Genomic DNA, 27,459 nt, shown 5'->3' on the forward strand with positions numbered 1-27,459 from the left:
CCAATACTTGATTATTTGCTGCTAATAAAAATTAGCCCACATTAGAAAATCAAGCAATTGGAATAAGGTCCAAGAAAAGCTAAACACCAAGACTTGCATCCTAAGATATTGCTACATGCAACCCCAGTCTCTGAGCAGCAAGAGACTCCGGGGGTTCCTGCACTTTCCCAGGGTTCAGTTTCCTAGGAATGAGGGTCAATGGAGACCATGGTGTTCTTAGGATACTGTGTATGGTTTGAACTACACATATACAAGCTGAGCACAGGGTGAGGAAGCTCACACCCCAACAGATCTTGGTTCCCTATTACAGTAGGTTCCAGCCGAGCCCCAAGTTCATAACAGAACAGACAAGCTCATAACAATACAACAACATGCATAGGAATCCGATGCATGTTTACTCAGAAGCAAGTCCTATTGTGATCAGTGAGACTTGCTCCCAAGTAACTGTACATATATCATTGACCTTAAGGAAGTTCATGGATGGAAAGGGTCCCTTCCCCAACAGAGACCCTGTGAAAATCTTTCTGGAGGGTTGGGAGACCTCCTGGACAATGTGGGATGCCACATGTTAACTTCCATGAACTTCTTCACTCCTTCAAGCCTGATTTGGAGGTTCCCGCAACAGTTCCTAAGCCTAGCTCCTCATTGTTCAGGAAGGCCCTCGACCCTTCAGAGGGGCTTTTCAGAAGAGCGCAGGGATACAGGGGAGGCCAATCCACCTATGAGGCCAGATGGGGCAACTGCCTCAGGTGACGGGATCCACTGTGGCAACACATCCCAAAGTTGATCTCTCCCCTGCCACTCCTTGTTCCTGATAAAGATCTCTCTTCTTCCCTGAAAGGGAGGGGTGCGGCATTTTGTTGTCCGCCTCAGGTGTCAAAATGTGTTGGCCTGGCCTGGCTTGTTTGCTGGTTATTGTAATTCTGCAAGGGGTAAACTGCAGCACCCACAAAGAATGTGCTTTATAGGTAGCATATGTACACAGCCTTAGTCATAGGAGCCAACTCCTAGAGGTCGAGGTCCCTTCAACCCCCTACCCATAAAATATGTGAGGGGGAGCCCCCCCAAGTTGATGAGTATTACCATTCAAATGGTGTGTGTGTGCTGCCCCATGTGATCCATTATTCAGGGTGGGGCTTTCCTGGTCCCCCCAATATTTTATTCAAGTTGACAACCCTGGCCTTAGCACAGGAGTATGGGAAGCCACCTCTTGGAACCCTTGTCACTTGGGCTACTTTGGTTGCAGTCCTGTGCATGCTTATTTGAGAATGCACCCCAGTAGAACTTCCAAGTAACCATGCATTGGTCTGGACTGCTTGTATTGAGCAAAATTAACAAATGCTTGACATAGAGCATAAAAATATGTCTACTCAGCACCTCTTTCTTTGCTGCCTATGGCAGCCACTTCTTGATAAAAATGCATTTTTATCAATATATGAGCACTGGCGCTCTGTTTTACCAAAACAAAAAAAGAGAAGGAAAGCATTGTGTGTCTACCATTTTTTAAATGAAAATGTTGTGGTGTCCTACTGTAACATTGGTGCAACCATACAAAGTGAAAGTGTCCACAGCTCTTCAGACTGCTATGAGTCAGCAGGAAAATCTGATTGGGATATAAAGTATGTACAACTGCAGAATAAGGCACTATATGGCAGCATGTAAGCTCTGAGAAGAGATGTGCAATAGCCACTGGGCATTTCAATAAGTTTTACGCAAACTCACATAATATCCTTCAGTATCCCCACAGATCTCTCAGCTGTGCACAACTCACCAAATATGTGAGAAATGCTTATGTGAGTTAATGCAGAAATTCTAAAGGTGGAGCCATTTCCACCTCTGCATCTCTGTCCCAAGATACAGAAAGCTTCATCTGTTGAATGTGTTGGGAACCAAGCATTAAAGGCCTTGCTGGAAAAACAATGGTGGCACTCCAAAATAACAGTGCTAGTAACATTCTGTCTACATTCCACATTGAAGGCAACAAATGTTAAGATCTCTTGATTTACACTTTTAGGATGAATAGTGGATACTATTGATTGCTGCACCCTTGCCCCACCATCCCACATTTATGGAAGACCATTCAAAGAGTGTTCACAGAGAAGTTGCTCTGGAAAAAGTATTAATGTTGATAATATTTAGATAGGCATTTCAATAAGCAAGGGGATTCCAACAGACTTACAGAATACTGTAATCGGATGAGCGCCTTATAAACATTTTACAAGCCTCAGACCAATTTTCTACACTTGCCACTTCATACAATAATGAAAGAGAAAGAGGGAGGAGAGGAGAGGAGGAAGAAGAAAGAGAAAGGGGCGAGGTAGAAGACAAAAAGAGAAAGAGAGAAAGCTAGTTTCAGACAGTGTGTTAACACTGGCATTTATTTTATTTTATGCTGCCCATAGGATAGGGCTCTAACATTGCCCAACTCCACCTAGGTTTGGAGCAAACGACCCAAAATCGCCATCGCGTCTAATTAACGAGAGATTGGCAATATCTGCGTGAACACCCACCCGCTTTCCGGGTGCTTATAAGACAAACAGCAATTAACCTCCTGTGTTGGGGGGGGGGGTGAGATTCGCACATGATCAACCATGCTTGGTGGATAAGTCTGTTGGTTGTTGCCATGGCTACAGAAAGCTACTGGAACCCAATGAGCTGTCTGCAGCAGTGCTGAAAGGACCAGCCATTTTGCGGGCGGGCGAGCGGGGGGGGGGGGGAGAGAGTGTTAGCATATTATGCTGGGCTTTAGCGTGGCTTATACAAAGCGGGGGGGGCGTAATTTATTGCGAGGAAATCGAAGAAACGAGCCCATTATGGGTCTAATTAATAGAACCGGGAATGCCTCCCAGCTGCCATTTTGACAAGCTGCCTATCGCCGCTGCTCTCCTCCCCCCCCCCCACCACCACCCCCAGCTGAGAAAAGGTGGAATGCAGCGTGATAAAGGGTACATATCTCAGTCTCGCGCGCGGGCAGTGGCTGCTTTGTGTGTTTGTGTGCGCGCGCGCGCGTGTGCGCGTCTTGTTGGGGTGGGGGCTGGGTGGGAAGCGAGGCTCCTCTGCAGTTATCTCCACAGCTCGCCGGCTGGGCTCTCAGAGCGCGAGCTGGTGACCCAAAAGAAGGGTGTTGCCCTCTCCTCACAACATTGATCCTGCACGCTGCCTGCTGCTGCTGTTGCTGCCGCCGCCGCTTCATGCAAAACACACCCCTGGCTGAGAGCAAGCAAGCAAGCAAGCAGGTGTGCAGCTCAAGACTAGCGCTCTCTCTCTCTCTCTCTCTCTCTCTGTGTGTGTGTGTGTGTGTGTGTGTGTGTGTGTGTGTGTGTGTAAAAAGCCCTCTCAGGTTTGTATGCACTTCCTATTAACAGATTGCTGTCTTGGGAGCATCTGGCTGTGGATTTAGTCGGGGAAGGAGGTTGTTGCTGCTGCTGCTCGCGCGCGCCTGAGCTGCTCGGCAAGAAAGGTAGGCTTTTGTTCGCCTGCTTCCAGTTTGTAGCCCTGCTGAAGACCCTAGTGGTGTGTGTTTATGTCTGTATGTATATATTTCGTTGTTTATTAAAAAACAAACAAACCCGTCCATGTTGATTTTCCATTCAATTGCCCGGGCGATTATTTATTTTGATGTGTAAATTGGAGGGAGCCTTTCTTTCAATACACAGATAATCGAACTGTCAGTCTTGGGCTACTACTGCAAGCGAACAGTTGCTGTTGGGATCTGTGTGTTAACTCCCCCCCCCCTTCATTTCCACATTCAGAGATGATGTTGTGCATTCGGGGTGTCTCCTTTTGTACCACCACTGTCCCAACTCTAGGAAATCATCAGCACGCCCCAGGACTTGGGGAGAGTTTGTAAAAGTGTAACAATCTGAAGCCCTTGAAACCCCTCCATATTGCGGTGTTGACATTCTGCCCACCGTGAATGTTGCTATATAACTAGATTAAAAGAGCACCGGCCACCCCCTGCCCTCTCCACTACGGATCTTGCATTACATTGTTGTAGTATGTAGGTCATAAGGGAAAAGAGGCGTTTGCTCTCGTCTTGTGGGCTGCACGCCCCGTTGCTGTGTTTGATTAGTTTCTGATGGCTGTGCTGTTAAGAGGCGAGTAAGGAAGGAGAGAAACAGTTCACACCTCCTTTTCAAAGAGCTCCCACCGACCCACACTCAGGCATACACGGAGCACAACACACCCATTGTGTGCCTGAGTTTGGGGCTGGCTTGATAGAAAGGAAGCCAGTTCTCCACATGGACCACAAATGCAGCTAGACTGGGGTGGAGAGCGAAACTCCTTTGAAACACAACCTCGGTGGCAAGCTGCATGTTAAGAGCAATATTGGGGACAAAGGAAATGAAAGATACACACATGGAATGTCTATAGACATAACTGAAGCAGAGTGGTTCTGGCATATGTCTAGGTGCTAAATGTATAGGCTTTTGGTTTCTTGAAATAACTCGTAAAACTGATCAATAAAACCACAATCTGTTGACATAGCATAAGGCAGATAATGTTTAAATTACGGTAAAGGAGAGAATTGTACTCACTCCAGGTTGCTAGTAATGGGTGGCTGTTGTTTTGCCTGAATGCCATCATTTTTGGCTGCTTAGAACGATGTTGAAAACCTGGAGTGTGTTTCATGTTTTTATAAAATCCCATGCTTTCTCAAAGCACTACTGGATAATATTTATAATATACTTAACATAATAGAATCGCTGCTTGATTAAACATTACAGACGGCTGCGCCGAAGTCAATAGGTAAATTAGTAACAAAGGTAGTATTATTTGCTGGTGAAGTAATGAAGGTGCCAAAGTCCAATACATTTTCAGATGTCTTTTCCATATGTGTGTGTGTGTGTGTGTGTGTGTGTGAGAGAGAGAGAGAGAGAGAGAGAGAGCATTTATTAAAGGCAATCTGGAAATGGTGTACTCAGGTGTGCACAGAATTGCACATTCACATTTAGAGTCGCTTGTCTACCAAGTCCTTTGCAAAGCATCTTCTATGTTGTGTGTTGTTTTTTAGTTTCCTCCCCAGGCACTTAAGTTACCTGAACTGGCCTATTTTATATTTCTTGTCTTCTGTTACACTTCAAGATCTTTCAGAGATAGGACCTGACTGCCCCCCCATCCCTTTCACTATGATGTGTCATTCATTCATAGTATCGCACAGCTTCAATTTAACAGGTATTTATTGATTCTGCTCTGCGTCAAGTCCACTGTTAAACACTGAGTGCAGCTTCACACACTACATTTTTTTTTAAAGGATGGCATTTTTAACAGGGACTAATGTAAGTATTGTGTACAGATCATAATGAATGAAGTTTGTACACACAAGTTGCTCTCTGTGTGTACACAGTGTACACGTGCTGGGATGTGTTGACATTTAATTTTGTCACAAAATTCCCCTTTCCTTGCCACTTCATACATTATGACCTTGTCTTAAAGAGTTTTCCCCACAGGATTCCAGAAATGGTATTTGAATGGATCTGTGCTCATTGAAACATACCCTCAATTTAAACATGCTTTTAATAGCATGTTGACCTTGGTCATGAGTAATACACTGGAGCCTTAAGAGCTGGTCTGCACATTCAGAAAAATCAAGTCATATAATCCTGGAGGACCCTAACAACTCCAGAGACAAATGTGGTTTAATGAGGGAAAGATATGCCAGGAGAGGTGGGGGAGAGACTTCCCTCTGCTAAATTCTCAAACATGTACAGAGGGCTTCAAGAAGAGTAATCTTATTTCTTCACCTCACACTGGATTTGCAGACACTTGGAAGTAATGGAGAATATCCTTCTTGCTCTTTTTTTGAGTGCCTTCAGAAGCATGGCACAAAAGGAACCAAGTAGTTAATTGCATAGTGGGGAGAGCAGGACTGTGCCCAGAGGCTGCACCCACTCTCTCTGTGTTGCTTCATCTTATGAATTGGAAAGGGAGATGTCTGCAGAAGGTAGCTTGCTGTATGTACCTATGCTTCCCCTGCTCATAGTGTGGAATTAGGGTTCTGTGTTATAGGTGGAGCCTAGGCACAAACAGGCGACTTAACTTGTACAAACATTTCTTTTGCCCAACTCATGGATGTCAGGGGCTGCTGGGTGCGGCAGGCAGGCAGAGCCCCACTCATCCCTTCACATAATTGGTAATATTGTGGCGGGAACACCCAAATAGGGCTCTAGCTGCCCAAAATAGAGCTCTAGCCTCTGTTCATCAAATAACTTGGGGAAGTGGCACAGGTGACCAAAAGCAATGTAGTTAGGCCCTTAGTCTAGCTCAGCTGTAGTATCCAAGCTGGAATGGAGTAAAATTGCCCCAAGCTTATGAGGCACAAGCGTAACAAGGCAGAGCAGGGAGACAGTGATTTCATTCCATTCCCTTGTTTGCTCTGTTTCATGTAGAAGAACAGATGGTGCTACCTGTTTTTCTGTGCCAGTGCATCAACCTTTAAATAAATATATGTAACTGCCTCATCACATCTAGTTCTTTTCTTAATGCAGTTGGATTGAAAGGCAGACTTGTTTTTGGGAGGCCAAATGTTGGCAAGCTGATCAAGACTTATTCTAGAGATGACAAGAAATGATGGCCAGTACACCTTATTGTTACTTTTATATTTTGTCTTTCCTCGAAGGAGTTCAAGGCAGTATGGAAGGTCCTTCACACATTTGGGGGAAATTGTTTCTCTGGGCACTCAGGAGTGGAGGACAGGGGCGTAGGGAAGGGGGTGGGGCAGTCTGCCCTGTGTGCCATCATGGAGGGGTGTGTGTGACAAATTATCAAGGAACAATTACTGCCCTACTAGGGCTGTTCATTTAAAAAAATGCCTGCTCCAAAAGTCTTATCTTACTACACTAGGGATTATGTAGCTATATATGAAATTTCATGCATATCAGTTAATATCTTGACCCTCCTCCACGAAAATAGCTGTTTACTTGGCCATTTTCCTATGTCATGAAGGCTGAAATTTCAATTCCGTGAAGAACTTACTGTTCCCAACCCTACGTGATTTAATTATTGTTTGATTTTATACCAATATTATATATCTGATGTTAGCCGCCCTGAGCCTGATTTCGGCCGGGGAGGGCGGGATATAAACAAAAGTTTATTATTATTATTAATTCCTTTGTAAGAAAATATGAAATAATGTAAAACCATTTTTGCAGGCAAAATAATAATCAATGGGGGGGGCATGATAAATTTTCCGCACCGGGTACCACCTGACCTTCCTACATCTGTGGTTCTCCAGATGTTGCCTGGTAGGTAGTCAGGAATGATAGGAGTTTCAGTCCCAATAGTATCTGGAGGGTGACATATTCACCATCCCCATGGTACTTAGTTTTTGTGATTGTATCTAGAAATCTAAGTTGTGCTAGGGGCAAGGAGCAAGAGTCCATCACCCTGCTCTGGCTACTCTTTGTGTCAGCCTTCACCATAGCTCTGACAACTTTATTTATGACACTACAGGCAATCCAAGGGACGTGGGTGGTGCTGTGGTCTAAACCACAGAGCCTAGAGGCTAGGGCTTGCTGATCAGAAGGTCGGGGGTTCGAATCCCCGCAACGGGGTGAGCTCCCATTGCTCATTCCCTGCTCCTGCCCACCTAGCAGTTTGAAAGCATGTCAAGGTGCAAGTAGATAAATAGGTACTGCTGCAGTGGGAAGATAAACAGTGTTTCCGTGCGCTGCTCTGTTCGCCAGAAGCGGCTTAGTCATGCTGGCCACATGACCCGGAAGCTGTACGCCGGCTCCCTCAGCCAATAAAGTGAGATGAGCTCCGCAACCCCAGAGTCGTCCACGACTGGACCTAACGGTCAGGGGTCCCTTTACCTTTATCTTACAGGCAACCCCACAAGGGTTACCTTCTGGACTCCCATGCATGTTGGTGGGGCCCGTGTAAAGCATTTTGCCCACCCCTGTTCTGCCCCTTCCCTCCCTGCCCCCGTTCCACCCCCATTCTGCTATTTTAGTGATGTTTTAGGGTTACTTCCTGGTTTGCCGCCGGGCGTATGTGTGCAATCGCACATCCATCGGCCGTTGCTTGTATTTATAGGCCACCCAATCATCAAGTTCTCTGGAAGAATTTCAAATAACAATAAACACATTTTAATACAACCGTAAACCACTGGAAAAAAATATATTTAATGCAGTGTTAGCAAGATGATACAGGTGACCAGTTTATCATGCAGTTAAACTGCCTCTTGGTAAATAGTCATCTGCATTAATTAATTCACTTGATGTTACCTATTGTCCAGCACTTGTTGTGGGAGGCCATCAAACTGACATTTAATGGAATGCCATTCATGTCCAGCTTTCCTACACCTGTAAGTTACAGAAAGGCAGAACCTACAGGAGCTGTTCTTTACTGACAAGTATATGAATCTTACAATCTATATTTGTTTGTCAATATGCTCGTTTTAATGCACAGTAATTTACAGACATTTGTAAGGCCTATTTTTCACTGAGATTGTAAATCTGTCTTGGCTGCAATCCATCAGAATGCAGGTGGGGTCTTCACATGCACCTCCCTAACAACAGCAAAAAAAATAAAGAAGAGCCCACACGCAAAGGCTGAGAAGGCTATGATAGAACTCTACATCCCCCTGACATGCCAGTTCTCAAGGTGGAGGAAATTTATATTTATGTGCATTGGAGGAGCATTCAATCATGTTGAGCCCCCCCCCCCTTCCATCTCTGCAATCTTGAAGTAGTAACACAGGTTTATCACCTGCAGTGAAAACTGGATATGTGTCTCTAACAGCTGAATATATGGAGCTCTGAAAGCAAAGACAAATAAGACAAATGATCACGTGAAATATCTCAGCTTTAGCAATATGGTGCTGTTTTGTAGCAAGTTCAAGTCACACAATGTGCAGGAAAGAAAGTATTCGGACCTCAGGATATGGTAAAAGATCCAGTGTTAGTCACACTAACATTGTTCCATTGAAAGAAGGATTTGACTGATGTTCATTGATTTCACTCTTGAGTATGACTTGGTTGGGTATCACCTATGGTCTGGAGGCACATGAGGTCATCAGCTTGCTGAAGCTAAGCAGGTCTGGGTCTGGTTGGTGCCTGAATAGGAACCACTTTATATGCCACCTGGGGTTCCATGTATACCTGAAGAACCATCCCCACCCCCAGCATTCAGCCCAGACACGGAGGTCCAGCTCTGAAGACCATCTGGCAGTTCACTCATTGTGTGAAGTCAAGTTGTAGGGAACCAGGCAGAAGGCCTTCTCGGTAGTTGCGCCTGCCCTGTGAAACACCCTCCTGTCAGATGTCAAAGAGATAAAACAATCATATGAGTTTTTGCAGACATCTGAAGGCAGCCCTGTTTTGGGAAAGCTTCTAATGTTTGATGTTTTGGTGTGTTCTTTTATACTTTGTTGGAAGCCACCCAAACTGGCTAGGGCAACCCAGTTAAGTGGGTGGGGTACAAGGGATAAATTATTACCATTATTATTATTTTAAGTTTTTAATCTGTGACATTTTAATGTATTTTAATATTTGTTGGAAGCCGCCCAGAGTGGCTTGGGGGACCTAGCCAGATGGGCGGGGTACAAATATTATTATTATTATTATTATTATTATTATTATTATTATTATTTTGGAAGAAAAGTGGGAAATGAATGCAAATGAAAACAACAAAAATACTTGAATAACCCACCTTCTCCTGTATAACCCCTCTTGTCAGTCTGTTCATTTTTTGAAGGCCTAGGCCCTATTCAATAAATGAGGGCCTATCTGATGTGCCTTCATGGCCAGAAGTCTGGTATTAGTCTTCAGAAGCAGATCCTGATGGCAATTTTTTGGGGTGCCATCTTCAAGGGGGTCACCAGGTGAAAACTGCCCCTTTCAGAAGGCATTTGGAGCTAGCTGCAGTAGTTGTGAGAAACTTGTTATACTCTTTATTTGTGTTGCTAGTTACTTCCTGCTTGTTTTTACTGTTCTTACTACTGATATTTTTGTAATGTGTGTTTTAGATTCATTTGTTTAGCTGTTTGCACTTCATTTATATAGAAATGTTTATAAAATATGTAAAATTCTGGAACTGGTTTGGATGAAAGAACAATGTGCTGTGCATAAAATGAATGATAAAATGAAAAGTGAAGCATAGACATGGGATTGTCTTGTCCACCCAAAGTTGCTGGACCTGTCATCCTTGACTACTGGCCACACTGACTGGGGCTGATGGGAGCTGGAGTCCAGCAACTAGTGTAATGGTAGTTAATTACTGTTCTCCAGGAGAGCCCCTGGCATTGTGTGGTATGTCTGTCTCAACTAACACTAAAGCAAGCTGAATTGTTACTCCTTGGGACTTATAGCCATTTAAAATTGGGGTGAGTTTGCATGATCAAAAGCCATAGCAATTTTATGCTCTTTATTTTCTTAGAGAGCCTTAAAAACAGAATACACATCTTGTAATATAAATGTTTCATGTGAATACCTGGAACACACCTTTTGAAGTCCCTTTACTATGACTGCCCTCCTCTGTAACTTTTTGAATTTTAATATATTCTGTTTTGGTTGCATGGAGAAGTTTGCTTTTCCCCATCAAAAAGTATTCTGGAAGGAGCAGTTGTCTTGAGAGGGTTCTTAAGATTGTCTTTCCTTTGGTGAGTCACTAGATGCTAGCTAGTCTTTCCAATTGCTCTTTTGTGTTTTGTAATACTTCGTTCTGCCACTTGGTGCTCCTGCTTTGCTAGGGTTTATGAACAAGACAAGCTGTGCTCTAAATGAAGGCAGTAAATGGAATGAAATAAAAACATAAACATATTCCCATTCAAAAAGTACACAAGTTTAAAGCTAACATGTTTAGTGTTTTGCTACCAGCCCAAAGAAAGAGAACACTGTATCCATTTATGATTACATATTTACTTTTGGCTTCTGTACTGAGAACCAAACTATACATAACATTAAATGTGTGAAAGCATTTACTCTGCATGTTCTGTATTCACTAAATATTGGCTGCATGGTGAGAACTGGGGGACACAACTTACCGGTACCCAAAAAGCTAATATTGGCCCCAGAAGGGAAACTTCAATTGGTGCGAAAAGCAATAGTTTTTGACTTGTCATTCCATCAGGTCTCAAATGCAAATGAAGAAGTTGGCTTATGTTATCATTGTTGTGGTTTGTTTTCTGTTTCTGTTGACTTTCCTGCTCATCTAAGTGGATTTGCCATTTGTCCAGACTCTCATACAACTGATTATAAGAATGCATACAATATGTCAAGGATGGGGAATCTGTGACCCACCAGATATTGTTGGGGCATAATTCCTGCCAACTCTGTCAATTTGCCATGCTTGTTGTTGTTGTTGTTATTTAGTCGTTTAGTCGTGTCTGACTCTTCATGACCCCATGGACCAGAGCACGCCAGGCACTGCTGTCTTCCACTGCCTCCCGCAGTTTGGTCAGACTCATGTTGGTAGCTTTGAGAACACTGTCCAACCATCTCATCCTCTGTCGTCCCCTTCTCCTTGTGCCCTCAATCTTGGGGGAATGGGGGAATTCCAAATCTTGCAGAAATACAAAAACATAAACAAAACAAAACCCAATATCTTGGAGACAAAATATTTGATGGAGTACATTTTCCAGTATGTCCCAACATGGCCTTTGAGAACAGTGTGGGAGGCCTCTTGGTGGTGATGCCAATAAGCCCTACCTGTTTGGTGGTAACACCTGGAAGTCCCCCAATTATGGAACTCTCTCCCGTGGAGATGACTGACAGTCAGAGAATTTGCCTTCTCATAGAACTGCTACTGCGTATTGAATTGCTTGTGCCCTGACAAGTAATATGTCACATTCAACAAAGCTACAAATCAAGAAAACCCAAAACAAATATGTTTTTTCCTGTTCATGCTGAACTTCTTACTCTTGAATTTTTTTCTTTCATTTGAAAAATAATTTGTTTCTGAACAGTGTTCTTATGTACTCCTTTTTAACAACAAAGAAGCAATGGTTTGGGTGCAACTGTGGATTTGATGTTTTCAAGTCGATTGTTACACATTTGATCTGATGGGGAAAGAAATTCTATTTGAAAAAGCTGGAGCATATTCTTTTTATATCAGTATTGCTTTGCTGAAAGATCTTACCCATGACTTTATGCGAAATTGTGAACACAAATTATTTTTGTGTGTGTACAGTTGTTCTTTACCTTTCAGATTTAAAAGAGAAGCATTGTGTTTATATCACACTTCAATTGCCAAGTTGTCAAAGATGTGGGATATACTGCGTTCACGCTATTACCTCAATAAAAACCCTGTGATTGTTAATCTGCTATCAAGATTCCTTTAAATCACAACTGCTTAAAATTTATTTTGTATCCTTCGTGTTTTCTGGAGCCCTTGTAAATGAGTTCTTAAGACCAACATGCTTGAGTGAAGGACAGCAAAAAAGAGTGTGTTGTAGAGAATAATCAGAATCAATATCAGCAGTGCTCATACTAGAGTGGGGGAAATGGAACAAAGCCCTGCAGGCATATAAAAGCAGTAAAAGCAATCGATGGTCTGTTAATTTATAGAAGCATATAGCTTGCTATGAGAAAATAACAGCTATGACTGAAGGTCAGAATAGATGATTGATGCCTTGGAGTTTCAAACAGGATCTGTTTTAAATATTTGGAAGAATGACATTCCGAAACAATTCTAAATTCTAGCTAAACAGAGGAAGGGTGTGTTTACAGAGTCTGAAAGAAATACTACCGTATATATTGAGACAGCAGCATCAGCATATGACTACGTTGGTCATTATCTGGTTTTAATATTCCAGGAATATGGTCTCATGGAGAATCATTCAAGCAGGATATGTGTAAGAATAGGTAAGGATAGAGACACTGTGGTTAGATGTGGGTTTTAGGGTTATCATAGAATAAATACGGAGAGGCCCAGTATACACATAGGATGGGAATGATAACTGTGTGAATATATGGGGCATAGTGGGAGGAAAGCACCCATAAGAAGTGTGCCTCTGTTGACCTACAAAATGAATGAATGACAATTTGGCCATAAATAAGTCAGTCTTCTAAGACCAAAGCTTTGACATACTTTGGCACACACAGTTCTTTGGAAGAGCTCTTTTCTTTAGGAGTCAGTTTACAGATAGGGTATCATGTAACTTGAACTGCAATGGAGATTTCTATCCCATCTTTAAACAAGCACAAGAGAGAGTTTTAATTCCCATTTTGCATAGCTGTACAGTTGCACGTGTTTCAAACTGACACAACATCTGATTCACAGAGACGTCTGGTAGCTGATTTATGGTTTTGCTTACACACAATTCCAAGATTCAAGACACATACAGTATTCTCAGGGCTACTAGCCCTAGGAGAAATTTCTGTTGAAGTCTGCACCTGTTCAAGCAGCACATGTCAGCATGAAATACAGTCTAGTTGTATGGTGAAGCATGGGGGGGAGCATAGTAAGTTTATTGCTGTAAAATACAATATTGCATTCTTATGACAGTAAGGCTTGGTTGTCTAGAGAACTTAAAATTAACTCCTGATTTAAATGCAGCAGATGCTGCTTTGAAGTCAAGTAAATATATTTTAGAAAGTTTCCTAAAAAGTGAGTGCATTGATATACATCGTCTAAAGACTGGTGTGTCTGTTTACAAAATCAGCTAGTTGGCTTTAACAGTTGCCTCTATCAGGAAATATTTCTTAAATCGATGTACAGGTCAAATTAAGTGGTAATAGGACACTGTAGTTAAATAGGTACAGTATTTCACTTTTTAACTTACATATTTCTTGCATTTGGTGTTCTTCATAGTATGATCTTTTTTCTTTTTCTTTTTTAATATGCCCCAGCCTTTGGTGCCATTTGCATCAATTGCTGTGGCTTTCAATAAACCAGTGCTTTTTTCATGGGGTACTCAAGGGTTTGCAGTACCAGCACCTTGTTTTTGTTGTTGTTGTTAAAAAGTGTTGCACTTACTGTAACAACTTCATGGTGAGTACCGGCGCCTATTTTTCTAGATAAAAAAAGCACTGAATAAAACAAATAAAATACATAAAGCAGCAAAAAAAAAAAACTAAAATGAGGGTCTACCAAATTTTTAAAAAGCACCTGTCCTGCAAATGCCTGCTGGAAGTTTTAACTGGGTGGCAAACAATTGGAAGGCTGAAGGGGCACTAGCTACTATTCCATAATCTGGATGAAACCACACAAATGGCCTCTTGCCCCCAACCAATTGTGCCTCCGCAATGAGCAGGAGGGTATTGCAGTCAATTATTCCAAATCTAAGCCATTTAAGGCTTAAAAAGTAATCACCAATTCTGAATTGTGCCCCCAACAGTGCAACTGTTGTGGGAAAAGGTACCGTATGTATGTACCGTAGGTCTCACTAGCTGAGCTCAAAGCCTTATCCAGAAAAAAACATTTGTTAGGCAAGCATTCGCATAATGAGTCAAATTTTTCCACCAGTTCCTCTGGGGAAATTTCTAATACATTCCCAGCCACAGAATTTTGTCCCCAAAGTGATGAAAATACCCATGAAAACCCTCTGAAACCTTGCAAAAGGCAAACAAAGAAATAATAAATGCCCACCTTGCCCTTTGCCCCTTTGCAATGGGGGAGAGATGGAGTTGGGCATAGTGAATATGGAGACCCAGCCACGGAGTGTCGTCTCCTTCTAATGAATTATGATAATGTTGGAAGTCCAGTCATGTAGGAGTTCACAGTGTGGTGGTCATTGTTGATTTGGCCATCATTGCTCTAGTGTCCCAGGAAGATCTGTTCTGATATGAAGGAATTTAATAATGGACACCTCCCCACAGGATTACAGGCTTCCAGTATACCGAATGGTGCGGGGGGAAACTGTCAGATGCACTCCCAATTACTCAGAAAAGAGCTCCAACGTCCTGTCCAGATTATTCCCATTAGACTTTTCTAAGCACTGACCATGCAGGCAATCATCACCTCCTTCCACCCGATGTTAGCTCCCCAGAGTCTCTGAAATGTAATTTGGTCTTGCAAATCAGTGGGCAGAGTGTGATTTATTAGGAGTACAAGCATAGAATCCCTAATCTCCTCTTGTGGTCTCAACATCCACTTACAAAAAAGCACAATATACTTCCCACAAATGCTTGAAATTAACACAACCTGCACTCCCATTAATGGTACTCTGAGGAGAACTTCAGTGGCAAACAACATCCATCTTCCCCCCCCCTCTCTCTGTTTTGCCTGCAAAAAGCTGAAGTAGCACATGATAACATACCAAATATTAAATATGCTTATTTGACAACAAAAAGCGACCTCAGTATTTGAATGATTGTATTGTTTCTTTACCCCTGTCCCATGTTATTTGTTAACTGAAAGGGCTACATGTGAGTACAGATGCATATGGATAAGTCTCTCTCATATATACTATATCTCATTGCCAGATGAGAGAATCTCGGTTCAAACCAGGAGTGAAATTACACAACCTTATTCTTGTTGGGGGGGGGTGGCGTATCACACACAACAGTTTTCAGCTTTCTTAATTATGTGGCTGCATAATTTGCTTTCACCATAGCATGTGCTGTTTTCTAGATCTAGATTAAACACTCAGAATACAATCCCCACCCCTCCCCCGCTTGCATTATTTGATTGGACTTCAAGTCAAGGTATCTTTCCTTGAAATCCGTGCTCAGTTTGGAGTTAATTTTTCTGTGTCACATACACATATATACGTACTGTGCATCTTTATATGTGTGTATTATATACATGCAGTTTGCATATGTGTGTGTCTTTCTATATAATATTTATTATACAGGATTTATTACATCATTGTTATACCCTGTCCTTCCTCCAAACAGCAGATAATATCTTAAAAGTTTACATAACGATACCATTAAAAACATAAAATAACCCCAAAACCAAAAACATATTTATCAACCAGCTTCATAGAAGTCCCTAAAACCTGGGCAAATGTTTTTAATTCGCATGAATATTCCTAATATGAGGGCATCAATGGAAACTCACCTGGCAGGGATTCTCATATGTGACACGTGTGTCTGTCTGGTTGGCAGTCCTCGAAGCTGGCATCCAAAGCTGTGATGAAATAGATAATTTAATTCCAGGTAAGGGATTACAATTATCCTTGATTAATTATGCTCCTATTTTAAATATTCAGTGTTTTGTGGGGGTTGTGTTTTTTTTAAAAAAAAACAACAACAAAAAACAACAACAACATATGCTCTTGGCTCTTGGGCAGTCAGTTAGCTCGGGAACATCCTGTACCATCTGTATTTGGCTAAGGCAAGGGATAAGTCTTTACTCCCCCTCAGTCCAGATAAGCTCCATTAGTTCAGTTGCAGAGTCAGGTTTACCATTTGACTGAAGAAGGCAATGACTTTTCTGTTTATGGTGCATCTGTCTTCATCCCGAGTGCAACTTCTTAAATATATGTAATGGCTTGTCCTGTCTGAGTCCCCAAAGTCCAAAATAATTTGGAGTTGAGTTTTGGTAGGAGTAGGGTTGGACTCCCATAAACTCCAACCACCACAGCCAGGGGTAATAGGAGGGCCACAGGTTCTCTAAATTTGGGCTAGAGCTGTGCTGAAATTTTAGCAATACAATCACCTGCCTGCAGCCAAAAAACAAGAAGAGAAGACTGGCAGGCAGCTCTCAGACCAAATCATATACAAATACAGGAAATACAGGTGTGTCCTCTCCCCCCCCTCCCACTGTTAAAATTGGGTTTACATTCTGGGGGGCCCTGTGCATAAGCAAAAACCACATATTTGGAGAGCACCCTCTAAAAAGCATCTAAATGCTTATCCCCCCCCCCTGCTCTGCAGTGTTCTCTCCCACTCTCTCTCCCGTTCAGACCAAAATAACTAGAATTGAAGCTCTGGGTTCTGCTGGAGGTTGGAGGATGCATGGGAAAGCAGCTCCTGCTGTGCTCCTCATGCATCAGCTGATAGGCGGGAAGGCTGAGCAGCCCAAACAAAGCCCTGCTATGCCTCCGGTCTCTTTGGGCTTCCTCCTCCCTCGCTGACATGCCCTTTGGGCGCTGGGGAGGGTCTCTTTGTGAGCCATGAGGACACTCTAGCTCTCTCCTGCCATTTCTTGGTGTGGTTCTATTTATTTCCCAGCGCCATGCGTATATGTGGTTGCGTGCAAATGTGGGCATCCCTGTATGGGATGGGAATAGAAAAATGATAAAGCGTCAGTTCCAGAGTGCACTCCTGCCCCAACCCCGATGTTAACCTGGGGCTGTCAGATGTGTCCACTTCATAGAATCATAGATTTGTAGAGTTGGAAGGGACCGAAAGGGTCATCCAAACCCTTACAATGCAGGGATCTTTTTGCCCAACGTGGGGATCAAAACCATGACCCTAAGATTAAGAGTCTCATGTGTTTACCGCTTGAGCTAAGATCATGCCTCACTGAATTCCTCCTGCATTCCCATGTTGTGCATAATCCTTTAGGTCCTGAGGAAGTGTGGAGGGTGGGAAACAGCGCAAGGGTGTTTTCTTCAGCTTTCCACTGACTATGCTTGCTGATGAGAGGTCTCAGTAGGTCTCATTGAGACCTAGTAAGGAAAGTGGCAACTTCCCACCCACTGAAAAGTTTTGAAGAGCAACAAAAAATTCAGGGGAGAGAACTGTGCAGTGGGACAGGGACAGCCTTGGGTTTGGCACTGATGCATTTTCTACCGTTTCAACACCCTAAACTGTCACTTGGAATATATAAATGATACTGTGATACTGTTGAACGGACACCTTCTCGTGTGCTTTTCTTACTGTGATGTGTGTTGTGATTCCTTTTGATTCTTCATAAGCTTCTCAAGACTGGAGCATTTTTATATTGTGCCGTCTGCAAGGCTTCACGTTGTCCATGTGTAATAACAAAACATAATTCAGTACTTGGATCTTCACAACAGCCCTCATAATAGTGAGCAAATGCATTTTGTACCAATTGGCTTCCTTTGACAACTGTGTCATCCCTTAGTGAAGATTGGTATATAGAGTTAATTCACTGCTGTTTCCTAATCCACTAATTGGAATAGATGTGACAGGTTCTCCTGCCTCTGTACTTTAAGGAATCCCTACAGCTTGATCTCTTCCAATCTGATTTTGCTTAAGCTCATTTTCCAGGTTGCCAGTTCAGTTTCTAACAGACTGGCAGTGTGTGATATTTCTAGTTAAAAGAATATTGGTTCTCTCTTGGTCCTAATTGTAAAGGCTTCCATTTTGTATTTAATTCTCCGGATGATGCTTTGAGACTCCCCCCCCCCCCAATTCATTATCTCTGATACTTGCAAACTGATACTTCCCACTTTTTTTAACTTCCTTTTTTAAAAAAAGGTTTAAATTGGCTGGCCCACATCCACCCATTAGAAATGCACAAGTAACACTGAACTTTCCTTAGCAGAATTGTTGGGCTATTTGTAGAAAAGGGAGCAGTTTTACTAGTGGCATTTATTGGTTTCTAAAGAATAAATCCTGCAGAGCCATTTAGTTAATAGCAAAATTATGTTTATGAGAGACCATAAGCAGTGAATTTCTGAATGAGACAGAGGTCTAACTCAGCCAGTATTCTGCTTTCTTAGCAGCCATCCAGATGCTTCAAGATGCTCTCAAGTCAGTCATGAAGCAAAGTAATTCCTGGCTGTCTAGTTCTGAGGCCTGTAAGTTAAGAATGCATTGTTACAATGAACCAAGGACAAAGAGAGGTTCTGCCTATTGCAGTGATCTCATAGCAGAACTGCAGCAGGGGCAAAGAACCACTGGCCCTCTAGATGTTGTTAGACTACAACTCCCATCAGTCTGCATGGCCCAATGGTCAGGGGTGATGGATGTTGAAAAATATCTGGATGGTCACAGGTTCCCTATGCCTGCTTTTGCAATTGCTCTCCCTGGAGTTTCTGAGGCTAATTTGTTCCCATTAAGATGGACTGGTATCTCCCAGTGTAGCATTTCACCATAACTATGAATGGCAGCCTTTAGGTTATATGTGAGAATGTAAAATATACAGCAGTTAAGCTGACCATACATAGGGGAGCAGCAAGTTTTGTCTCCCCACATCTGCAAACAGCAGCTGTTTGGATTTGCCTCATCCATCTTAATGGGAATGATTAAAAATGAACCCACTCTTTTCTGCATAGTCAAAACTGGGATGCATGTCTTCCAAGACGCGCTGCTGGGAGAGTCACACGGCCCACACCTCACTCTCACCCCAAATGGCCACTGAGATCTCATTAGAAAAAAATGGGCGTCCTGTCTTGCATTCCATTTCTTAGTCACACTTGAGTGTGATGCTAAAAATTCTAGGCTATAGGGCAACCCCCAAGACTCACGTTTAATACAAAGTCTGCCCATCTTCATGCTGCCTAAGTTTTAAGATAGTGAACTGTCTGCTTGGGAAGAGATGTTCTGTTTCTCTGATCCATTTTGCTGTGTGGCAGAGAGCTGATTGCATCACATTCTTAGTCTCTCTTATTTATTTACAGTATTTTAAAAATACAATGCATGTAAAGAGAATTGACCTTGTTAGAAATTAAGGAGCAATGATTTGGCAGTACTTCCAGGTGTCTCATTAAACAATAGGCTTCTGTTTGGTTTATATGCTGATTTGTCCTGTATGTGTTATTCACTTGTTAAATAACATTGCTACTGAAGGAGCATTTTACAGGTGCAAGCAAGGGTATCACAGGCTCTCTGAGAAGCTTCTGATGCAACCTCAACATACCTCTCTAGCTCAAATTAAAACCTAAGCTAGAGAATAACTTCTGGCTCTCCCAGCCACCCCACCAGCCAGCCAGCCACCCAAATCCCCCAAACCTCCTCTTTCATTCCCTCTCCATTTACTGGGTGGCAGAACAGGTGTGCCCCAGCCATGAAAAGAAAGGAAGGACCAAGTTCAGGTCCCACTTTTATTTCTAGAGTATGGGTGGCCCTTGGAATTTCCCAGGACCTACTGGCACTGCAGTAGCAAGGCACGCTTATGAACTTGGAGTAGCGCAGAAAATAAACAAAATTATTTCTGAAATTACGGGAAATAGCTCAGTTTCATTCTTCATCAATCTGGTTTGGGATGGGAGAGATCTTGCCCAACACACACTTTCTCTCTTTTTAAAAAAAGCACATTTCATTTCTTAAAAAATGCATGGGCCTATTTCAGCGGTTCAGTATGCTGTAGTGCAGGCACGTCCAACTCCCAAGAGACTGGGATCTACTCCCAGTATAAAAAAACTGCCAGTGATCTACCCATTGTCATCGGAGAGAGGAGGAGCATACGTGGGGTGGGTGGATTGCCCAGAGTTGTTGAGCCCAGAGTTGTTGAGCTTTTTGGGGGGTGGGATTGCCCAGATTTCTTCAGCTTTTATTTGTTAACTTTTGGTAAACTTCATTTAACCCCACAATTTATAAGGGTCCCGTGATCTACCAGGATTAGCCGGGGATCTACCAATAGATCACGATCTACTGGTTGGACATGCCTGCTGTAGTGGTTAGAGTGCTGGACTAGGACCTGGGAGACCAGGGTTCAAATCCCCACTCAGCCAGCCACGGGGCTCACTAAGTGACCTTGGACCAGTCAGTTTATCTCAGTGTAAATGACGTTATATGGTTGTTGTCACACCTATCGCCCTGAGCCCTCTTTGGAGGAAAGGTAAGCCATAAATGTAATAATAATACAAGTAAATTAAATACATTGAAATATTTGTTTGCCATTCCAGTTTGTAAGGAGTACTTAAACTACAGCTTTCCACCTTGGGTATCATGGCAAACTGATTTGACAAAGCAGGTAGTACTACAGTAAGCTGAGCTTGTAAGGAGAAGAAAGTGACCGGGGAGAGGGGGGAGTAAGTGGCAACAAACATGTGGCTGATTCAGAAATATGACGTCTGAAGTAGGACATCAGTCTCTCAAAGTCCTGTCAGCCATATTATCTGCATATTGCAGATGAGATGTGAAAAGTTGATAGAACAATGACTCGCATAAGGCCATTTAATAGGGTTTGTGATGGAAATGAAATTTGAATCTTGTCCTGCAAGGGTCACATCTGCTCAGGCTGTAAATAGCAGCATAATGTTAGAATCGGGGCATAATCTAAGGATAAAGTTACTCCTTGGATACATAACACATTATCTTAGCATACTACAAAATTAATTGTTGACTGGCTTAACTGAGGAAACCAAAAGCACATGATGTGATATATGTGGAGCTATGCTCAAATGAAGACATTTGACGGGATCTGTGCATGTTCCTGTCCAGAATTAATCAGTTGCAGCTAGATTAGTGTTGGCTGTAATTGTTTTGGAATTAATCAAAATGGTGTATTAATGATTAACCAGTGCCACTGAGGTAGGACCGAAATATTTCACCCCTTGCTGTCAACTTCCTATTGCAGATAGAAGTTTATACATATGGAAGTTTGCAAAGCACCTGGTAAACACAACATACACCAGGTGGTGCAGGTAAGATTAATGGCATTCAAGGGTCTACTAAAATATATCCTGTGAAAACAATGACCTAAGTAATGGGATCTTGTCTAGCCTATACAGCAAAGATTCCTTAGAAAGATATGTGTGAAGAATGCCCCAAGTTTGATAGGCCTTTCAACACAAAGATGCAACTGTATAGATATACTCATCAGTAGTCCCACTGACTTCATTGAGCCTTATATCTTCCTTGTGGACTATTTTCAGATGACTTGTATGCTTCCACATGGATGAATATTCAACCAGCTATATTCAGCACCTAGCCAGAAGAGAAATTGTTTTGAACTAAGTTTCTGCACTATGATAGTTCCTTTTACATATTATAAGCCCACTGATAACAATAGTCCTGCCTGGCTTTGACTGGAGACATTACAGCCTCAGGTTAGCTGACAGTAAAACTGTGCATAAAATTGCATATCTCTGGATATATACCAATTAAAAATATATATATATAAGCTAAAGCTTTGGGCTTTTAAAGGCTAGAGAAAACAGAAAGTTTGTTGACTTTCCCCCAGTAGAATTCCAGATCCTCCTAGTGTTCCTATTTTCCAGGGACATCCATGATTTAGCAAAGCCATCCCAGTTTCTGTTTTGATCCCACTTTTCCTTAGGATGTCCCTATTTCCACTGGAGAAATGTTGGAGGGTATGGAGTTATCTGACCCCTGAGCCACCGGAAGCCAATCCTGTATAGGAAAGTGGTTTTTTAAAAAAATGCTAAATGTTTTATTATGTTTTTATATATGTTGGAAGCTGCCCAGAGTGGCTGGGGCAACACGGCTACCTACTTGTAATCAGTAGGATGTGTGCAGGGCCGGCGCGTCCATTAAGGCAAACTAGGCAATTGCCTAGGGCGCCAAAATGGAGGGGGCGCTGGCCAGGCTTGGGCAGGACGGGCGGGATGAAACTACAGCGGAGAAACTGCTCCTTGCCTCTCCACCACCCCCACCTCCCGCTAAAGCAGGCTTTGGCGGGGGGGCAGGCGGCGGGACGGGCGAGCAGCAGCTTCTCTGCTACAGCAGAGAAACTGCTCCTTGCCTCTCCACCACCACCACCTCCCGCTAAAGCAGGCTTTGGCGGGGGGCAGGCGCCAGAAGGTGGTCTCGCCTAGGGCGCATGAAGCCCTAGCACCGGTCTTGCATGTGTGGGGTATAAATAGTAAAATTATCATTATGGAATGGGACGTCCCTATTTTAACAGAAATATTGGAGGGTATGGAATTTTCTTAATTTTGCAATGGTGTGGTTACTGTGAGTTAACAGCTGAATATACAGTAAGAAGAGATAACACATCTCTCCTTTATCAGGAAAGAGTATTGCTTCTGAGTGATGAGTTCCTCCAGTTTAGATGATAACTTACAACACTTTATGTTGACATGAAGCAAGCATTCATTAGGATTTCATTCCGCCTAATTTACAAGAAGAAGTATAGTCCTATCGCCGCATTGTTTGTCTTCGCTCTGGAAGGCCAGTTTTTGTGTTGTCCCATTTCCCCCCAAAAGCAGCAACTCTGCTCATGAAGAATGCCTCCATATATATCAGTGGCATTGTTAACTGAATGGTACCATGTAGAACTTGACGATAGAAATGGACTGCTGCTTCCTGTGGGAGGGAGGCGTTCCAGATACGCTTGAAATTTGTCCTTGAGGTGAAGCCCTTGCAGGGCTGTCAGTGGGATATGTGGCCTCAGCATTCAAAATGTCTCAGGCCACCTCGGGGCTGTTTGGTTTACAGGAAACTGTTGGGTGGGGGCTACCTGGACTGCAAGCATGATTTTAAGCGTGATCCCCTCTGCCCAGTGTGAATAATGTAATGTGCAGTTTGGCCCTAAGCAGGTTGTGGCTAGCACACATGTGCACACATAAACATTTTTTTAAAAAAGCCGCCCCTCAAATGTAAAATAGCCGCAGTGATTTAGAAGGGATGGGTACCAGGAAAATGAGGACAGCGTGGATGTATGAGTTTGCAGCCCAGCAGAGCTTGATTTCTAAAATTCACCCTGAACACACTTGGATGTCTACCCCTCTGAAATTTGACAGCCTAGGTGATTTCTTTCATTGGCAGCACACACTGCAGTACACAGAACATTTTGTAGTTCTGAATGGCTCGTATATAATCCTTGTCACCTCGCACCTACCTTTTCTTCTCTCCTTTGTCCTTTTTGGGTCACCAGCAGCGCTAGCCAGTCATCTCTTACTTTGATCCATCACTTTGATCCATCTTTCTGAATTGCCTCTAAGGCAGACCTGGTATCCACCAGGGGACTAGATGACACATGGCATTGTTAGCCTGGCGCTGCCTTCAGTGTTTATAATAAAAGCTCATTTTTAAGTGTCCCATGCCACGTTAATAGCCTGAACATGGTCACTTGCAGTTAGATGACTTTTTTAGACTTTCTGATTTCGCATTTAAGATCCAAATGTGCAAATACTGACTTAACACAATATTACCAGGCATTCTACACAGCCCTGATCCTCTACCCAGACTTTGACATTCCTTTTCAGAGGGAACAATGGATGCTTTTCTGCAAGATGGCAAAATGATCTCCCTTTTACTCCAAGGCCTAGTTCTCACAAATAGTAGACAAGGCAGCTGACCTGGTTTCTGAACTGTTCTACTTAGATGAAGGAATTTATTTATTGATTGGTATGTTTTCCCTGCACATAGAAAACTGATATGTCAAGACAGATGGCTTCACTAGAATCCTCCCTGGTATCTACTTTTCTGTGTGCAAGGATTTTATTTATAGAGGAGCATTTGATCTTGTGAGCTATCATTTGCAGTCTGAAGTAATGCGTTTGAGAAACAGGTTGGCCACCTTATTGTTCATTGTTAGTTATGGTAACAAAGTTCCAGATTCCTTGAATGTGTCCTTTGAAACAAATCGTCCTTCCCATTGCTAAGTAGAATAAGCTGTTGTGATTTCCCAACATCTGCTCCTGTTCTTATCACCCACAGCTTCGAGTGTGAAGCCAAATAAGTGGATGCAGAAGGTACTTAATAGAGCATTCAGCATTCCCTCCTAATAGGGAAAACCTCTGTTGTGCTTGTCTGGATGAGAGACAGGGGACAGGAGAAAGGGAGCCAGAGTGCTAAACTATAGGTGGGTTACCTCTGGACCAAACTTGCATCCATCCTCTACACAAGCTGAGGAGGAGAGAGATGACAGCATAATCAGTTGGGCAGCCTTCTGTCTAAGGAAGGATGCCTTTGAAAGTGGGGATCAGCCCACCTGTCAGCAACCTAATCTGCAACTTCAAAGCTTCCCACAGCTTAGCACCTTCCCATCTGAGAAGAGAAATGAACGTGTTTATTGGGCCAACTGCCAGCTAACCTGATCTCAACTATCAAAGCTGTCCCTACATAAAAGATCTATTGGGGTCCCCTGATTGTTATCCCCACCCTCAGACATGTATTCAAGGAAATTACAAGAGTGAAAACATGCTATACATGACTGATTTGGTAAATGGTTCCATATATATATATATATATATATATATATATATATATATATATATATATATATATATATGGGGGAATAGTTATTATTGGTAAAATTCTTTAATTCAGTGCTTCCATGCAATTTAATATAACACGCAACGGGGAGAAGGCATTTGCATATTTGGGGAAAATATTTAAAGAAATTAAGGTTGTCATGGAAGGCTCAGAGGACACCAGTCTGAAAGCTAGAAAATAACTATTATTTTTCTTAAACAAGAATCTATCAGGATGTTATGGAAGTTGGGTTCCAGCCCAACTCTCTGCCAAGTGGTAGTAAGATTCCAGGGGGCTCCTGGCACTCACCCAAAGGAATCTATGTTCCTTTGGAGAATGGAGACATGACAGAGACTGTCATAGCTTTAAGAAATATGATTTATTCATATATTTACACCTTCAGTCTGCATGGAAGGAGTCTGAATCTTACAGCAAGAGGGGCTTGTTTCTCACAGCAGTGCAGCACTGGAGTTAAAGGCATATCTCCCAGCCTTCAGCCAGCCTGCTCAAGATGGATCCCAGTCTTTTTTTCCTCCCTCTTCTCAGCACACCTTGCTCTAAAGACACTCCCCCCCCCATCACTTGAAATACACACCCCACCACCATGGCATCCTCTATCTGGCCCAGGCCCAAGATTCTTCCAAGGTGGGCCATCAACCCTTTTTGTCATGTTAATGCCTCTATCCCACGTGAGGCACTGACTTAGAAAGGAATCTTAACCTATACTTTTTCCACTGGCCTGCAGTCTTCCCTTCAATATTGCAAATAATCAAAATCTTACCATATATTAATTTGTAGGGCTTAGCCCCCCACCTTCAATAGATAACAAGGAAACTCCTTGACACCATCCAGATATAGCTAAGTCCATTGCCACCAGGTGACTAAGTTATATGATGGATGCTATCCAAACAGGTGATTTAGGAATAGTCAAGTACATCCAGAAGTTCTGTGGTTGTCTTAAAAAGGTCTGCGTTTCTTTCTTACTGCTCTGGAACACACTACCTTTAGGTACCGGATAGTTAAACTTTACAGTCACAGCCTACCAGTGTCATTTGGCCAAAAAGTCATTCATATAACCAAGGGCAAAAGTCTGGCTTTGAACTTGTTCCTAACAAAATTATATTTCTATTCACGATTACATCATATGATAGGGATGGGGGGGCCTGTGACCCTCCAGATGATGAGGCACTTACATAATAAATAACCATTGGCCTTGCTGGTTGAGATTGATGGGAGTTTCAGTTCAAGAACATCTGAAGGGTCACAGCTTCCCCATTCCTGGTATGTTGTTTTCTCAGTACCGCTATGGAAATGGTGGTTGCAGAGAAAAGCAGGTGTGTCTAAGCCACACTGACAAATCACAGCACTTACAATCCAATCCTAAAAGTGTGCAATTTCAACAGGATTTCTTCGTTTTATCACAGCCTTAAACACAAAATTAAAACCTGTCTTCTATTGATTAAGCAGGCCTCATAATTTGTAGACTGCACCCAATATCACAGCCTTCACAAACCTGACTCCCTCCAGATGAGTTACAGCTTCCATCAGCCCCAGCCAACAGAGCTGAAGCTGATGAGAGTTGTAGTCCAAAACTTGAAGGACACTATGTTGGCAAACACTGCAATGATGGATGGGATCCAGAGATGACTTCCATGGGTGGAAAGGCCTTTCCATGTGTGCAAGGCAACCTCACTGATTTCCACTGATTTTCCCATTCCACTGCAACCCCCTTAGTCCCTCTGGAGTGGCTTTTTGGGTGGTATGGGGAGCTGGGGTGGTGGGGAGGAAAGCCCTCTTCAGCAAGCAGAATTCTACTTGTGTGGCTGCAGATCAAAAACTATATTATTTACAGTTTGCTTTGAAGTAGAGCTGTGAAGATCCCAAATGCCTGATTGTTCAGAAAACTAAACAATTTGATTGCTGACTCTTAATCATTTCAATTCACTCCTAGGATTTTCAAATGTGTTTATGCTTATGACAGTATGCAGAAAGGAGTTGCTTGTTTCTTCTGCAGCAGGCAGTCATGAAGTAGGTCAGTTTCACTGGACTTAAGGACTAGATTTTGGCATTCAAATGTCTCCAATTTTATTTTCCATTTGCTTTTAACTGTTAATGGGAATAGTTATAACACCCTTTCAATAAGTGGTCTGTTGTCCACAACAATCTAGCTGACCCTTCTTTATTTGAGAATGTTTACTACCACCCCTCTGATGTATACACCATTCAAGATGACTTAGATCAGTTCAAAGCTGCAATTTGATAGTAAAACCATAACATAATTAAAATACAATAGAGACCAGACATGACAGATTAAAGTAGTCTCCCAAGCATTGCAGAAGCTTGCTGGAATATGAAAAAATTCACCAGTTGTTGGAGAACAGCAAAAGAGGGGACCACTGAAACTCATGATGTGGTGTGTTGCACAGCTGGGCACAGCTGCAAGGAAGTCTTCTCAGATCACCGCAGCCACCCTTCCACCATAGGTGTAACACAGGGAAGGACGTCTCCACCAAATCTTGGGCAGGGGACATGTTGAAAACACCTTTCTTAC

General features: G+C 42.7%; 1 protein-coding gene across 41 annotated transcripts in view; it reads left to right on the plus strand.

Moving 5' to 3' along the window:
* Positions 1-2,772: 2,772 nt before the first annotated feature.
* SORBS2 (sorbin and SH3 domain containing 2) overlaps positions 2,773-27,459 on the plus strand; it is a 181,925-nt gene continuing 157,238 nt past the window's right edge. For 37 of the 41 annotated variants that reach the window (XM_033161252.1, XM_033161256.1, XM_033161261.1 and 34 more), the window contains exons 1-2: positions 2,773-2,945; positions 3,366-3,460. The gene's annotated coding sequence lies outside the window, so the exon portion shown is untranslated. Of the gene's footprint in view, positions 2,946-3,029; positions 3,237-3,365; positions 3,461-27,459 lie in introns of those variants that run through there. The other 4 variants (XM_033161304.1, XM_033161299.1, XM_033161300.1 and 1 more) reach the window with 3 other exon arrangements.

The sequence above is a fragment of the Lacerta agilis genome, chromosome 9 (assembly GCF_009819535.1).
Source record: "Lacerta agilis isolate rLacAgi1 chromosome 9, rLacAgi1.pri, whole genome shotgun sequence".
In the NCBI taxonomy this organism is placed as follows: Eukaryota; Metazoa; Chordata; class Lepidosauria; order Squamata; family Lacertidae; genus Lacerta; species Lacerta agilis.